The sequence below is a fragment of the Symphalangus syndactylus genome, chromosome 2 (genome assembly GCF_028878055.3).
Source record: "Symphalangus syndactylus isolate Jambi chromosome 2, NHGRI_mSymSyn1-v2.1_pri, whole genome shotgun sequence".
Taxonomy (NCBI): Eukaryota; Metazoa; Chordata; class Mammalia; order Primates; family Hylobatidae; genus Symphalangus; species Symphalangus syndactylus.
Window position 1 is genome coordinate 127,925,325 of NC_072424.2, and position 17,472 is coordinate 127,942,796.

At 45.3% G+C, this 17,472-nt stretch overlaps 1 protein-coding gene and 1 non-coding gene across 2 annotated transcripts in view; both read left to right on the forward strand.

The window, feature by feature from the left end:
• The window catches only part of PPP1R14C (protein phosphatase 1 regulatory inhibitor subunit 14C), a 105,281-nt gene that overhangs the window by 20,136 nt on the left and 67,673 nt on the right, over window positions 1-17,472 (forward strand). The window lies entirely within an intron of this gene.
• LOC129478180 (small nucleolar RNA U13) lies at window positions 1,826-1,928 on the forward strand. The gene has a single exon (XR_008656334.1). It is a non-coding gene; the product is annotated as a small nucleolar RNA U13 (small nucleolar RNA).

Below are 17,472 nucleotides of genomic sequence, written 5' to 3' on the forward strand. Positions count from 1 at the left end.
ATTTTCTTAAAAACTTTTTATTGTAGGCCGGGCACAGTGGCTCATGCCCTGTAATCCCAGCACTTTGGGAGGCCGAGGAGGGAGGATCACGAGGTCAGGAGATCGAGACCATCCTGGCTAACATGGTGAAACCCCGTCTCTACTAAAAATACAAAAAAATTAGCCAGTTGTGATGGCAGGCGCCTGTAGTCCCAGCTACTCGGGAGGCTGAGGCAGGAGAACGGCGTGAACCCGGGAGGTGGAGCTTGCAGTGAGCCGAGATCATGCCACTACACTCCAGTCTGGGTGACAGAACGAGACTCCGTTTCAAAAAAAAGAAACAAAAAAACAAAAAACAAAAAACTTTTTATTGTAGTATAACATACAAAGTACACAAAACCCAAGTTTAAGTGCACAGTTGATGAATTTTGTCAAATTGAACCCACCCACCTTCCAGATCAGGAAATGGAATAGTGCCAGCACTGCAGGGGTCCCTTGTGTGTGCTCATCCCATTATCAGCCCCCTGCCCTCCCTCCAAGGTCATCTGATTAATTTTGCCTTCTTAAAAGCTTTTATGTCTGTTTTTCTTTTTTTTTTTTTGTTATTGTTGTTCAACATTAGATGTGTGAGATACACCCACATTGTTGCATGTCATTTGAGGTTTGATCATTTCAGTTGCCACATAGTACTCCATGTATGAATACACCACAGTTGTTTTTTATTGATTCTACTTTTTTTTTTTTGAGATGGAGTCTCGCTGTCACCCAGGCTAGAGTGCAGTGGCAAGATCTCGGCTCACGGCAGGCTCTGCCCCCCGGGGGTTCACGCCATTCTCCTGCCTCAGCCTCCCGAGTAGCTGGGACTACAAGCGCCTGCCACCTCGCCCAGCTAATTTTTTGTATTTTTAGTAGAGACGGGGTTTCACCATGTTAGCCAGGATGGTCTCCATCTCCTGACCTCGTGATCCGCCCACCTCGGCTCCCAAAGTGCTGGGATTACAGGCGTGAGCCACCGCACCTGGCCTATTGATTCTACTTTTGATGGGCATTTGGGAGGCTTTCAGTTTTGAGCTAGTCTGAATTGAGCTTCTGAGAATATTATTGCATATGTCTTTTGGTGAACCTCTGTCTGCATTTCTGTTGGCTTACATACAGAGTGGCAAAATTGCTGGCTTATAGAGTATGTATATATTCAGCATTGCTAGGTACTGTCAGATAATTTCTTAAGTAATTGCACCAATCTACATGCCCACTGCACTATATGAAAGTTCTGATTGTTTCCCATCCTCACCTACACTTGCTATTTTCTGACTTTTTCATTTAGCTGTCTGTTATGTAATACGGTGGTGTTGCATTATGGTTCGAATTTACATTTACCTGATAACTAGTCAAGTCCAGCCCCTTTTCATGTGTTTACTGGCCTTTGGATATCCTCTTTGTGAAGTGCTTGTTCAATTCTTTTGCCCATTTCAAAGAGAAAAAACAACAACTTTGGGTTGGGGTTGTCTTTTATATATCCTGGACATTGATCTCTTACAGTCTAGATATGAGAGTCCTTTGTCAGAAATATGTGTCCCACTTGTTGAACTGCCTTTTTCACTCTCTGAATGGTGACTTTTGAGGCACAGAAGTTCTTAATCTTAATATTTTTCAATTTGTCAGCTTTTTCCTTTATATTTGGTACATTTTCAACCTATTTAAGAAACCCTTGTCTGCTACAAGGTCATGAAATTGTTTTTCTATGTTACCTTTTTGATGTTTCATTATTTTACCTTTTATATATAGATCTGTAATCCATCTGAAATTCATTTTTATGTGTGGTATAATGTAGAGATTACGATTCATGATCCTTTTGTAGTTCATAGCATGATGATTGGGTGTTCACATGCATGTGTGAAATGTGCCAGCCTTGAACCTTGTTACAACATTGGCACATGACCCATCTGACCTGAATTTGGAACACCCAGTTGACCCAGCACCATTCATTTAAAGATCATCTTCCCTCACTGCACTGTAGTTACAAATAAGGGGATACCGTAGACTGAATGTTTATATCCCCCTAAAATTTATATGTTGGAATCCTAAGCCCCAGTATTATACTATTGGGAGAAGGGCCTTTCAGAGGTGATTATGTCCTGAGGGTGGAGCACTCGTGAATGGGATTCGTGTCCTTATAAAAGACACAAGAGAGCTCTCTTTCTCTGCACTCCATCATGGGAGAACACATTGAGAAGTTAGCCATCTGCAAACCAGGAAGCTGACTATCACCAGACATAGGATCTGTGGTACCTTGATCTTGAACTTCCCAGCTTCCAGAATGGTGAGAAATGTATTTCTGTTGTTTAAACCACCAGTCTGTGGTAGTCTGTTAAAGCAGCCCAAACTGACTAAGACAGGAGACCTTGTATGTTTGGCTCTATATAGATTCTAGTGAGTATGTTCTAATATTAGGTAGAGCCTTTCTGTCTTGCTCACTATACTCCATCTGCATTTCCTGGCAATGGCCCCTGTGCTGTAAATATTCAATAAATATCAACTGGTTGGTGGACAGGTCTGAACTTGCCTTTAGGCAAGAGTTTTAAAATATCTGGGCTCCTAGTCCAAGAAAAGATACTCAGATTTTGTGTTAGAGAAGACTTGACTTGCCTAGTTAATTACATTTCTTCTCTAGGCCCAAATATGTTTCTGGACCAGTTCTGCTGGCTAAAGTCCTTGGGGAAGGTTGGTTGACCTCAGATTGTCTAGTTGGCAGTAATGAATATATTTAACCATCCAGCCAGTCACGCAATAAATATCTTTTATGGGCCTACTATGTGGCAGGCATAAAGTAGAACTAAAATAATAGGATTATTTCTGGAGTTTCTATTTTTAATTTTAGAACATTTGTTGTTTCTTTCTTTACAAGTTAAACACTCAGTGCAAGGAGGGTAATTTTGAGAATTTTCCTCTATTTCTGGGGTAGCTTTATTGTTCTATTATAGTTATTTAAAATTTTTGTGTGTGACAGCCTAGATAAACAGGCAACAGGCCTAAGAATTAGAACTTTTATGTTGCTATCAGACTATTTTCAAACAAAACCCTACAAAGAAAAAGAGATGAAAATAAATGTGAAGTGCGGTATTTCACATGGTGAATTCAGCGAGAAGTTAAGTACTTTTCTCATTTTCAAAATTTAGTGCCAGACCAAAGACCAAGTTTAGAAAAATAGAGGAATGCATTTTCAGGAGGTTGGTGTGGACTCTGGATGTGCCAGTCAGTGCCAGTACACCAGATCGCATTGTGAGTGGGCCACGTGCCATATACCATGTGTCATATGCTGCATACCGCTCTTCTTCTTCTTCTTTTTTTTTTTTTTTGAGACGGAGTCTGAGTCCCGCTCTGTTGTCCAGGCTGGAGTGCAGTGACACTATCTCGGCTCACTGCAAGCTCTGCCTCCCGGGTTCACACCATTCTTCTGCCTCAGCCTCCCGAGTAGCTGGGATTACAGGCGCCTGCTACCACGCCCAGCTAATTTTTTGTATTTTTAGTAGGGATGGGGTTTCACCGTGTTAGCCAGGATGGTCTGGATCTCCTGACCTCGTGATCCGCCTGCCTTGGCCTCCCAAAGTGCTGGGATTACAGGCCTGAGCCACCGCGCCCAGCCAAATGCTGCTCTTCTTGGTAACTGCCCTCTGGGGAACAAAAGAGCCCTAGAGGCTTCTCCCATGGTGCCATCTTGCTTGGTGACACCAGGGTCTGGGGTTATGTCCTAGGGTCTCTTTGTTCCTCCTTTCCTCTGGGGATGTGAACAAAGAGGGGCAGGGGACGAGCAGATCCCCAAACGGGCCAGCTCCAGGCAGTAGCTGTTGGAAAATGGGGCTTCCTCCGCCAGCACTTATTGTCCACCACTGCCCATGTCTGGTGGCTGCAGTTTGTTTGAGCTGCTCTGAAGCCTTTTGAGGCCACTGGGAGAGGCAGCCTTGTAGCTGGCCCGCCTCAGGAGGCGGAAGCAGATTGCTAAGGGAGCAGGGCGGCTGGTGCTTGTGAATGTGACTTCCGTGATGGGACTGTGATTCTCTTTCTTATTTAGTTAATAACATGTCCAATTTCATTTCCAGCTTGTCTCAGGTGAATATTTTATATATTTAGTGAAACCTTACCAACCTTGAAGTCATGAATTTTTTAACTCCAGTCATTTGGAACCGAGTGAAGGAACCTAAAGGAAAGCAGAAAGAGGCCAGGCGCAGTGGCTCACATCTGTAATCCTAGCACTTTGGGAGGCCGAGGTGGGCGAATCCCTTGAGGTCAGAAGTTCAAAAACAGCCTGGCCAACATGGTGAAACCTCATCTCTACTAAAAATACAAACATTAGGCCGGGCGCAGTGGCTCACGTCTGTAATCCTAGCACTTTGGGAGGCTGAGGCTTGAGGTCAGAAGTTCAAAAACAGCCTGGCCAACTGGGTGAAACCTCATCTCTACTAAAAATACAAACAGGCCGGGTGCAGTGGCTTATGCCTGTAATCCCAGCACTTTGGGAGGCCAAGGTGGGCGGATCACTTGAGGTCAGGAGTTTGAGACCAGCCTGGCCAACATGGTGAAACCCTGTCTCTACTAAAAATACAAAAAAATTAGCTGGGCATGGTGGCACACACCTGTAATCCCAGCTACTCAGGAGGCTGAGGCAGGAGAATCGCTTGAACTCAGGAGGCAGAGGTTGAGGTGAGCTGAGATCGCGCCACTGCACTCCAGCCTGGGTGACAGAGCAAGACTCTGTCTCGAAAAAAAGAAAAAACAGAAAGAGTAGCTTTGAGACCCTAAAGAGATATGATATTTTGGGATATGCTGGGGTATGTTCTTGATTTATTACAGAGGTCCTTGGGCTTCCACGTAGAGCTTCTGTGCTCTTACTTTAGCCATATTTCTAACAAGTTTGGTTTTCTACTTTTTAGTTCACTAGATTTAGAAGCAACAAACTAGGCTGCTAGGTGTACGTTCTGGGAGAACATCTAGAAGTGACAGCTGACAGCCTGACAGTAAGGGAGGAGACAGAGCATCTATAAAAAGCTCAGAAGACCCGAGCCGTCTTATACACTGTATAAGGCAAAGAGAGCTCTGAGCCTGTTGCAGCCTTGAGCGTGTCCCGAGAGGCAGTGTGGCAGGATGCCTGGCCACAGGAGTGACCTGAGCCATTCAGACCCCAAAGGCAGGCACACGAGGAATCCCTTTAGAGAGATTTGAAGAAAAATTGAAATAATTTACATATATAGAACCCTTGTTTTCCTTGGGATACTAAACACATAAAATAACTCCCCCTTTCTCTCCATGTCTCCCTTCTCCCCTTCTCTCCTCCCCTCTTTCTCTCCTTCTCTCCTCCCCTATTTCTCCCCTTCTCTCCTCCCCTTTCTCCTTCTCCCCTTTCTCTCCTCCTTCTTCCCTCTTTTCTCCCCTTCTCTCCTTCTCTCCTCCCCTTTCTCTCCTTCCCTCTTTCTCCCCTTCTCTCCTCCCCTCTTTCTCTCCTTCTCTCCTTCCCTCTTCCTTTCCCCCTTGCTTGCTTTCCTCCCACCCTTTCTGCGGCCCCTCCCCTCCCGACTCTCCTCTCCCCCACTCCTCCCCCCACTCTTCCCCCCACTCCTCCCCCCACTCCTCCCCCACCTTGCTCTCTCCTTTTCCATTTTCACTTCCCCTTTTACTTTCCTCTCCCCTACTCCTCCCTAACACAATATAGTGTCCCTTTTTTTTTTCTTTGAGGTTCACAAATAGGCAGTGAGTTGCTGGTGAAAGTTTAACAACTGGCTCTTATGAGAGAAAAAAATCCCTTGATTCGGCCGGGCACGGTGGCTCACGCCTGTAATCCCAGCACTTTGGAAGGCCGAGGCGGGCCGATCACGAGGTCAGGAGATCAGACCATCCTGGCTAACACGGTGAAACCCCGTCTCTACTGAAAATACAAAAAATTAGCCGGGCGTGGTGGCGGGTGCCTGTAGTCCCAGCTACTCGGGAGGCTGAGGCAGGAGAATGGCGTGAACCCGGGAGGCGGAGCTTGCAGTGAGCCGAGATCGCGCCCCTGCACTCTAGCCTGGGCGGCAGAGCGAGACTCCGTCTCAAAAAAACAAACGAACAAACAAACAAAAAAATTCCCTTGATTCACAGCAGCCCAGTTTCCTTAGTGTACGTCCTCGCCATGGTTGATTTCAGGTGACCATTGTGAAGTCCCTGGGGAGGAGCAGGGACAAGTACTTCCTCCATACAGATGCAGGAGATGGAAGTAACCTTAAGGGCATAAGAATAGGAAGATGTCATCAAATAATTAGAAAGTCATGTTTTGAGTATTTACAACTTTATTATACAATTACTCTTCTTATACAATTATGTAATTTAATTTAAAAATTTGGTAACATTTAACTCAATATATCAAAAATATTATTTTAACATATGATTGATATAAAATTATTATTATTATTTGAGACAGAGTCTCACTCTGTAGCCCAAGCTGGAGTGCAGTGGTGCGATCTTGGCTCACTGCAACATCTGCCTCCGGGGCTCAAGTGATTCTCCTGCCTCAGCCTCCCAAGTAGCTGGGACTATTGGCTCGCACCACCATGCCCAGCTAATTTTTTGTACTTTAGTAGAAATGGGGTTTCACCATGTTGCCCAGGGTGGTCTCGAACTCCTGAGCTCAGGTGATCCACCCATCGTGGCCTCCCAAAGTGCTGGGATTACAGGCTTGAGCCACCGTGCCCAGCCTCAATATAAAATTATCAGTAAGATATTTTACACTCCTTAAAAACATATAACCTTCCATTATAGTTAGAGGTGATCCTATGATAAATTTTGACCAGTGAAATGAATTCACTGCATGGAGTTTCTGAATAATAATTTAATGGTAACTGATTCCGTTGTCATGGGAAACTTGTCTTTTTCCTTACTTCCTGAAATGTAAGTAGAAGAGGAAAAAAAAATTAAAAATAGAAACAATAAAATAAGAACTTACCTATGACGTCTTTGAACTGTTGAACAAATGCCAATATCCAACTATGTTGGACTTCTCTGTATATGGCAGAAAAAAAATCATATTTAGTCTCCGAACTGCTGTTAAAAGGTTGTTGTTGTTGTTACATGCAGCTAAACCCAATGGTTGAGTAAAAGAGAAGGTGTCAAAAGCAGAGACCTGCATAAGGTGAAGGCACAGGACAAGTGAATTGTGAATGAAGAAAATTCTAGGCTGATGAAATTGAATATGAAAAGGCCGAAGCGGGAAGAAGCTGAAAGTAGAATGAACCAAGGTTTACTAATTACCAGTACCATGCAACAAACTCCCCCACATCTTAGTGGCTTAAGAAATGACTATCATTTATTTTGCTTGCAAATCTGATTTGTGCATCATTTGTTGGGGGTGACTCATCTCTGCCTCATGGGGAATTAATTGATGTGGCAAACTTAGGGCCTGAGTATGTATTTTCAACATGACTTACTCCGCAGACTGTTGGGGCCATGGGCCATTGTGTCAACTCTTCAGCATATAGGCTTTTCCATGTGCTATTTCGGTTTCCTTGCTGTATGGGGACTGGGCTCTGGAGTAAACATCTCAATATAATCAGGAAGAAGTTGTATTGCTTTTAATGACTTTGCCTTGGAGGTCACATAGTATTGCTTCTGTTCTAGTCACAGTTCTAACAAGGATTCAAGGAAGAGGAACATAGATTTTACCTTCTGATGGGAGGAAAGTCAAGTGAGATCACCTTGTGAGGAAGGGAAGTGGAATGGGAAATAGTGTTGAAGCCAGTTTTGGAAAATACAATCTGCCACACAAGAAAGAATAAGAAAATATGGGTGACGAGAACTGAATTCAACACATACTCATTACACTTTTGTCGTGTGCTAGTTACTTTTTTTTTTTTGAGATGGAGTCTCACTCTGTCGCCCAGGCTGGAGTGCAGTGGCGCGATCTCGGCTTACTGCAAGCTCCCTCTCCCAGGTTCACGCCATTCTTCTGCCTCAGCCTCCCGAGTAGCTGGGACTACAGGAGACCGCCACTACGCCCGGCTAATTTTTTTTTTTGCATTTTTAGTAGAGACAGGGTTTCAACATGTTAGCCAGGATGGTCTTGATCTCCTGACCTCGTGATCTGCCCACCTTGGCCTCCCAAAGTGTTGAGATTACAGGCGTGAGCCACCGCACCCGGCTGCTAGTTACCTGTTAAGCACCTGTGATACAGAAGTAGACCAAAGAGACAAAAATCACTTCCCTTCCTTGTGGGTTTTACATTCTAGGGAAATGAGAGAGAAGAGTGATAGGTGATGAAGTTAGAAGAAACAGACAGAGCCTTGTAGGTTATAGTACAACTCTTTTTTTTTTTTAATGGTAAGGAATTTGAATTTTGTTTCCAAGTATGATAGTTTTATGCAGGGAAGTGATATGGTCTTATTATTTTTTATGACTATAAAGGTTAACTTTTATTTAACATTTTTTTCAAAATACATTTAAAAAATTTTAAATCTGTTTTTTAGAGCAGTTTTAGATTCACAGTAAAATTGAGAGGTAGGTACCTTTCCTATGTACTCTCTGCCCAGTCCTCCAAAACAGCCTCCCCACCAACTCCCCCTGCATGACCCTCCATTGGAGTGGTACATTTGTCACAATCGATGAATCTACGTTGACACACCATTATCACCCAAAGTGCGTAGTTTACATGAGGGTCCACTCAAGGTGTTGTACATTCCATGGGTTTGGACAAATGTGTAATGACATGTATCTACCATGGTAGTTTACAGAGGAGTTCCACTCACCTGAACATTCTCTTGTTATTGTGTTTGACAGCTGGCTTATAAAATTCCTGAAAATTTAACAGTGGTCTCTAGTGAGCTGGTACAAGCCAGCTCCATCCAGCACACCATTGCACATACCTGGTATCTTATAGTTGAGGGATTCTCTGTAATTTTGTTTGAGCATAACAACAATCTAAACTCTATTATAAGGAGAATCCCAGAAGCTCACATTTAAAAGAGACCCGAGAGATCTTCTGTCCTGACCTCTCTGCCTGACATACTGATTCCATCTATAGCGTGGTAAAAGGATCTTTCAGGGCCACTGCTGCTCAGATTTCTCACGTCTCCACACAGAATCCGTGATTGAGGCACACATTTGAAAGTTAAGGGATTTTCTTCAGGCTGCAAACTGGGACTGGAATTTCATCTCTTTCTCTTATTCTTCTCGAATTTTATTCTCATGCAAACAGCCTGATTTCTGATTTCATAATTTAGCACAAGACATATTTTATTTAAGTAGGGATGAATTTAAAGATCACAGAACCATGTCATTAAGTAAAATCAACAAATGTTTATCAGCAGTCAGAATTTCTCCCTTTCTTTTTTTCTTTTTTTTTTTGAGACAGAGTCTTGCTCTCACCCAGGCTGGAGTGCAGTGGTGTGATCTCCACTCACCACAACCTCTGCCTCAATCTCCTGACCTCATGATCCGCTCGTCTCGGCCTCCCAAAGTGCTGGGATTACAGGCATGAGCCACCACTCCTGGCCTCTTACATGCTTTATCTTGTTCAGTCTTCAGAATAATGTCGATGCCAGCCAGTACTAGGAATGGAGGCCCACAGAGGCTTATGGAACTGGCCCATGGTCACTCAGCCAGGACACGGGAGCCCAAGACAGCAGACCTGAGGCTCTTAGGCACCCCACTCTCTCATCTCAACTTCTGGATAGCCTCGTGAGTTCTGCTCACGCCATTCCCAGGATCCCCCATCCTCAAAGCCTCCTGTCTCTTACCCTTGCCCATCCTTCAAAGCCCAACTCGAACCCCATTTCCATGAGGTCTTTTGTTTTAGGCTGAAATCAATTTGCTTGCTCAGCACATCTCCCTCCCTGCCCCCCGAGATTTATTAAGATAGTATTGAAAAATAATAATTATATATACTTGCAGTGTACAGACATGATGCTTTGATAAGTGCATACGTTGTGAAATGATTAAATCAAACTAATTAACATATTCATCACCTCACATACTTACCGTTTTCTAAATTGTGAGAACACTTACTAACTTACCCATACTTCTTGGCATTTATAAATCAATTACAAAGAAATGCTATGAGTCTCCCTCTGTCGCCCAGGCTGGAGTGCAGTGGCGCGATCTCGGCTCACTGCAAGCTCCGCCTCCTGGGTTCACACCATTCTCCTGCCTTAGCCTCCTGAGTAGCTGGGACTACAGGCGACCGCCACCATGCCCAGGTAATCTGTATTTTTAGTAGAGACGGGGTTTCACCATGTTAGCCAGGATGGTCTCGATCTCCTGACCTCGTGATCCGCCCACCTTGGCCTCCCAAAGTGTTGGGATTACAGGCGTGAACCACCACGCCCGGCCGTGTGTGCATTTTTATCTTCTCAATTGACCGTAAGCTCCTAGAGGGTAGGAACATTGGCTTATAATATATTCTGTCCTCTGGAAAGCCTGGCAGATATTCAGTGTTCAATGGTGTGTTTTAAATAAATATAATTTCCTGGAAGATCATTTAATAATAAGTAGTGAAAGCTGGGCACGGTGGCTCATGCCTGTAATCCTAGCACTTTGGGAAGCCGAGGTGGATGGATCACAAGGTCAGGAGTTTGAGACCAGCCTGGCCAATACGGTGAAACGCCATCTCTACTAAAAACACACAAAAAATTAGCTGGTCGTGGTGGTGCATGCCTGTAATCCCAGCTACTCAGGAGGCTGAGACAGGAGAATTGCTTGAACCCAGGAGGCGGAGGTTGCAGTGAGCTGAGATCGCGCCACTGCACTCCAGCCTGGGCGACAGAGGGAGACTCTGTCTCAAAAAAAAAAAAAAAACAAGAAGTATTGAAGAGGATGTTTCTTTTTTGCTCTCGTATTTGAAACATATGATCAATTGGCTTGAACATTGTTTATGATACCACTATGACATTTAATCCGTGTTGACCAAATAATAAAACCGGAAACAACAATAACAGTAGTAGTTCACATAGTACTTATTATGTGCTGGGCTCTGTCCTAAGGCTTGCCCACATTAACTCCTTTCATCCTCTTAACTGTGAGGTGGATGCTATTTCTGGTCCCATTGTAGCGATGGAACCAGGCAGGAAGAAGTCCATGAACTTGCTGAGAGCCGTGGGAAGGTGGTGGAGTTGGAAGGCCCCTCTGAGCTGGGTCTCTTGGATCTGCTTCAGTGGGATCTCTCAGCAGAGGTGACACATGGCCCAAGCACTTGCCTCTTTGTGTGTGTGAAGTTACAGTGGTCATTTACTAAGGACGCAGAGCTTTGATATGTTGAAAATGTTTTTGGGAAAGTGAGTCTGTTAATATTATGAGTCCTTATAAATATTTAACTCCCTGCTCTTTATGACTAGTTAGTAATTTCCTTTGTAAAATATTACTTCAACAATAAAAAGCACAAATAAAAGTGAACTCCTGAGCATGGGGCTGGTGAGGGCATTTCCAAATGCAAGGAAGTGGTTTTGACATCTCCCTGGTGGTGCCTTGGTCAGCCCAGGTACAGACGGTGGGTAATTACCAGAACTGTTGCTCTGTGTGACTTCCCTAGGCAAAGGCTTAATCATTTGACAGCATCTCACCAAGTGTCATTGGGTAACATAACCCATGGCTCTTGACTGTATGAGGTCACCAGGTATGAGGTTGGTGTTTTTCTCAACAGAACCAGTTAAAATAAAACCTAGATGTCATACCCCAGTCTGGCCTGTTTGGGAAGACGCAGTTTGAACCACAAGCGCAATCTACCTGTGGTGTTTTATAACACTGTTTGCTTGGCCAGTCTTCTTCAGCAGGCCCTGAATATCTTGTACTTCTCTCCCTGGTAACAGGATCTCTAAACTGGCCACACCTGTCATAAGTGACTCTACTAAAGGAGAATTCAGAATTCCACTGGGGACACTTAGAACAGTGAGCTGATGTGATCTTATGTTATTTTCCCTTTCTTGGGGGTTATCCCTTGATTAGTTACCTGTCTTTTGGAGAGAGAGTGTTCTTATAATTGGGGTGAACAGGAGGGCCCTAGTGGGTACCATGGGGTGAGGGAGTGTGGGACATTGCAGTAGAACCAGGCAGCACTTGCAGCCAGCCCTACTGGCTATCTGGGCAGGCCAGCCCTGGAGGGATTCCCGTCTTCTCAGTGGGAGTGCCCATGGCTTCCATGAGTTACCAAGCTGGGAATTGCTTCTAACAGTCTAGTTGGAGGCGGGGTGCCCATGGTACAATCTGTGTCTGGCTTCCTTGGCAACTAACCTCTTGTCTTGTTTCCTGCTTCCAGTCAATGCCTTTAGGATTAGGCTGAACTTTCCCCTTCATTGTATGTCTCAGCGTCAAAGAGAGGACAGAGAAGGAACATCTTGTTGCTGTCTTACTTGAAATACCAGATAAGTTCAGGGTTCAATAAAGGTGAGACCTTCCTTAGCTTATTTGAAGGAACTGCTGTTACTCTAATTCATGATCTGGGTCTTTCTACTGCTATTTTGGTGGATTTGTGGATTGGCGTCCCTGGGCCAGAAGAGTTTTGTTATCATCCTCAAGTATCCACATTCAAACAAATCCCTTTTAGATCACAGAAGTGAGATTTTTTTTCCTTTGAGCTGTTACAATGAGTGAGGCCCAGGTAAGGGCAGTGTCCTGCCGTGGCTGCAGGTGTCTGGGTTTGCAGAGGGCCTGAAGGAGTGGCTTCAAACAGGACAATCCTGTTCATCGTGTGGGAGACCCTGTGGGCAAGGAGATGGGTTTTATACGGATGAGGCCACTCAAGGAAGAGGGAGGAGAGATCACGAGGAAGGGCCAGTTATTTAGGGCCGGTCCCACATGCCAGAGATCCGGCCTCCCCCTGTGTGTCTCTCCCTACCTTCTGGCTGCCTGTGTCGTAACTCCACGTCCTGTTTGCTGCCTTCCCCATACCAGAAATCCTAATATCCACGGCTCAGCCTGGCCCTGGTTCCTGAGAGATGTCTTGCTATGTAGCTCTGTGGCGGATGTTGTAGACACTGAAACGCTCTCTGGGCACAATTCGGCCAGTCTCTGTTGTCAGTGGAAGCAGCACAGATCTTCCCTGCACCGTGTGGCCATTTGAAAACAGGGGTGCACTAGTCAATTCCAAAAAAATTAAGGTAGACTGTCTTTACCTGTTGTTTCTGTGAAAGGATCTGGGGAGAAGAGAGGGAAAAAACGAAGTGATAGTTTCGGAGCCATATATGGGCCTCACTTAATGGAGTGAGTGTTGGGGCCAGGTTTATATTGGGAAGGGAACTATCTTGGTAGATAACAAGTGAAAATTCTTGCTGGTGTGACTAAAAGGCTGGGACCTGTCTGTTGACAGCAGAGAAGGCAAGCGAAGGGTCATGTGTAGCGCATCCTCAGGCCTGGTCTTGGGGCCTGTGGAGCTTCCATGCAGGTCCGGTGGTCACAGATAGCCTTACCGTTCCTTTCCCCCTCAGTCCCTCTCTGTCTCTCTCTCCCCGGTAGGGTTCAACATACACATATCTGTGGCCGCAAATACATGAGCAGCGCTGAGTCAGTCTTCTTTCCCTCATTGTCGTCCCCAGAGTCCCACAATCTTGTGTCCTTCTTGGAAACCAGTTGCATTCAGCACCCTGTGAGGCCTGGGGTTCAACTCAGGGCAGCTGTCGGGGAGGCAGGGAGTGGGACCTGGGCCGCTTACTCTGGGCCAGTCCGGACTGCAGCAGAACCCCAGCGACTGTCCCAACAAGAGGCCAGGACAGACCCATCTCCTGAGGCCCCGTCATCAGGCGAGGAAGATGGGCTTCCCTGTGGCATGTGTGCTTTCCCTCGTCACTGTGTGGTTAGTCCCAGCGGGGATATAAATATTGTCCAGCTGCTCACTGGTTAATGTTTTACCTTGCATGAGAATGTGCTGTTCCCAGGCAGCTGTGTGTCATAGTTACAGTCTCCTAGAGGGCTTGTGTGTGTGTCTCCTGGAGCCGCAGCTGGCCCTCACCCCCCATGCAGCCTCCGTGAGGCCTTTTGTGCAGAGCCTTGCGCTTGTGTGTGCCCTCTTACTCCATCTGCATCTTGTCGTCGGTTGCTGGCGCCACCTCAGCAGGGTTTACCGTGACCTTTCTTGGGCCCATCTGGGAGCAATGGTAGTAGGTCTGGACCTAGGGGTCCAGTAGGTCTTTCCCACGATCTAGCCTGTGTAAAAGGCTAGAGGAAACCCTGAGTGCAGGCAGAGGAGCCTGTCACAGAGGCCCCTGGGGACAGTGGACGCTGGCTTTGTGGGCTGACTGAGGAGCAAGACCAGCTGGAGCATGTCAGGGGATGGTGGGTGTGATTGGAGAGGAGGGTGGTCACAGCAGGTGAGGTTGTGTCCCTCTCCTAATATGCAGGGCCAGCCTTTGAAGTTCATTTCTTCAGTTCAGGTAAAGTCAATATGATTGATTTCTAGACCTATAGACCTGCGGGAAGTATCTCAACCAAAGAGATGTTTATCTCCAACCTAAGCATAGCTCCAACTATTTTCATTTCTCCCTTTGCTTTTTGGAATCATTAAAGATAAAATTACTCCCAGCCATCACAACTGTCATGATGACATAAAATACTGCGTCAGAAATAGTAACGAGGGTCTTTATACTGTTGTTTATTTCATTACTCGGAATGAAAGTGACAGTCTAAGGTGAAGAGATGGACTTGGTTTGTCTGAAATAGGGGAACATCTAGGTGTAGATTTTCAGATCTCACAGGGGACTAATTTCTTCATCTGCAGAGGAGGAAATAAACAGGATCTGTGTAGCTCTTAGATGACCGGCTCAATACATGGATGCTGGAGGTGAATGGAGCTCTCTAGGGAAAGTTCGATGGCTGCACTTGTTCGCTTTCTATACTCTCCCTGTCACTACGAATATGAAAGTGTTTTTTGAAGCTCTGTTCTACTTCCTAAAATACCTTATAATGCATTTCCTTTTGGGAGTAAGGAAGGCCTGTGGTGTCTGCCTGTCCTGAGATTAGAACCAACCTGGGAGGGCCCAGGGGAGACCCAGGGAGGAAGGAGACTGTGGTTGCCAAGCATGGTGGCTCATACCTGTAGTCCCAGCACTTTGGGAGGCCAAGTTGGGGGCGCTGCTTGAACCCAGGAGTTCAGTACCTGCTGGGACAACATAGTAAGACCCTGTCTCTATACAAAATAAAAATTTGCCAGGTATGGTGGTGCTAGCTACTCAGGAGGCTGAGGCAGGAGGATTGCTTGAGTACAAGGGTTCAAGCCTGCAATGAGCTATAATTGCACTCCAGCCTGGGCAGCAGAGTGAGACACCAACAGAAAGAAAGAAAGAGAGAAAGAGAGAGAGAGAGAGAAAGAAAGGAGGGAGGGAGGGAGGGTCAGCCACGAAGCCTTTATCTATATAGCGAGGGTAACAGACAGCCTATGTGTAGAGAGTCCAGATAAGTGTCTAGATTTTTCCACGTTGGCCTATGTTTTTAAATGGAAATGAACTCTGCAGACTTGCCCTTCATTAGAATCTGAATCCCCAAACACCTTTCTCATGTTAAATCTCTGCCATTTGTTCATGGGCTGTTAAAAAAAATTGGATAATATCCACGATGGCTCTCTTACACAGGTGACATAAATAACTTTTTTTTCCAAATACAGCTGTGACGAAACTGAACAATTATATCCATGCATAGAATGAGTGAGAAAGACAGGGGTTTGAGTCTCGACTCTGCCACATTACTGACTGTGTGATCTTAGGGAAGTTACTTAGACTCTGTTGTTTGGTTTTCTCATTTGTAAGGTGTGTTTTGGGGAAACAGGTAACACAAGGGATGTTGTAAGAATTAACTGAGATGGGCCAGGCACGGTGACTCCGGCCTGTAATTCCAGCACTTTGGGAGGCCGAGGGGGATAGATCCCCTGAGGTCAGGAGTCTGAGACCAGCCTGGCCAACATGACAAGACCCTGTCTCTACCAAAACCACAAAAATTAGCCAGGAGTGGTGGCATGCGCCTGTAATCCCAGCTACTCAGGAGGCTGAGGTATGAGAATCACTCGAATCTGGGATCTGAAGGTTGCAGTGAGCCGAGATTGTGCCACTGCACTCCAGCCTGGGTGACAGAGCGAGACTCCATTTCAAAAAACAAACAAACAAAAAAGAATTAACTGAGATGATCCATACAGTCAAGCATTTAGCGTAGTGTCTGGTAGATAGGGTGCACTCAGTGGATGTTAGCTATTATTATATTTGAGACAGTATAGTATGGACTGGTACAAGTGTTGGCCTCAGCTCTAGCTGTGTGACTGTGGGCAAATAACCCCCTGAGTCTCAGCTACTTCATCTGTAAGATGGGGATATTAGTTGCATCTGCATGAAAGAGTGGCTATCAGAGCTATACATGGCAGGGCTTGGGGAAAGTAGTTTAATGAAATCTAAGCACTGTAAGATTTAATACTTCCATGTTTCATCCAGCATTGTATAAGGAACTCTACACATGTGGGTACACCTCATGAGCTCCTCAGTTTGCCTCCAGTTGTTTTCTGTGATGTCAGTGTTGTCATAGCTGTTCTTGGAAGAGTTATTTTAGGCATGTGTCTTGAGGTCCTTCCTGTGGTCACTTTAGTGGGTGATACAGGAGAGGCAGTCTGTGAAGCTCCCTAAGAGCGTGGCTGGGGTGGGGGCGAGTGAAGCGTGAAAGCCTCAGATTGTGTGACTTTGAAGGGAGCCTGGTGCTGAGTTGTTTGGAGAGATGATTTTTTCTTGCTGAATGATGACCCTGGACTACACCAGCAGGTCTATGGGAGGCTCTAGACAAAATAAGAGACAATCTGGTACAAATCTGCATAGTTACTGGAAAAATTAGTGTCCACATTCTTCTTACAGTGCATCCAAAATAAAGACAGAGTGTCAAAGTGTAGGCTTATTTGGGTGAGAGAAAGGTAGAGAAACTACAGCTCCTGCCTCAGGTCAGATTTAAATTGAGTGGTTACCGATGTCTTTTTTAAAATGTGAAATTTAGTGGAGCTGCCTTTGGAAGTGTGGTATTTATCCCCCGTTTAGTCTGTCTATCCGTAGTGGCTGGGGGCTTCAGGTTAAGTTGGCATTCTACGAGGTGTTCTTGGTAAGGATTACCTGGCTTGGAGTCTCACTATGTCACCAGGCTGGAGTGCAGTGGCGCGATCTCATCTCACTGCAACCTCCACCTCTCGGGTTTAAGATTCTCTTGCCTCAGCCTCCCGAGTAGCTGGGATTACAGGCACACACCACCACACCCAGCTAATCTTTCTGTAGAGGTTATTATTATTCAAGGGTGTTTTTCAGGAAGCTGGTGGACAGTGGTGGGCATTTCTGCTCTGGGATTCAGGTTGTCCTTAGAGGAGAAATTCTAATAATCTGGTAGAACATTAAAAAAAAGTTATTGAATATTTAACTGTTAGCTATCAATGTTCTTTTCTGCTGCCCTGTCTCTTTGCTTACTTTATTTCTTGTTCCCCAGGTATCTACTTCTCAAATTGCCTCCTTGCACATAATGGTTTTTTAAAAAAATTTT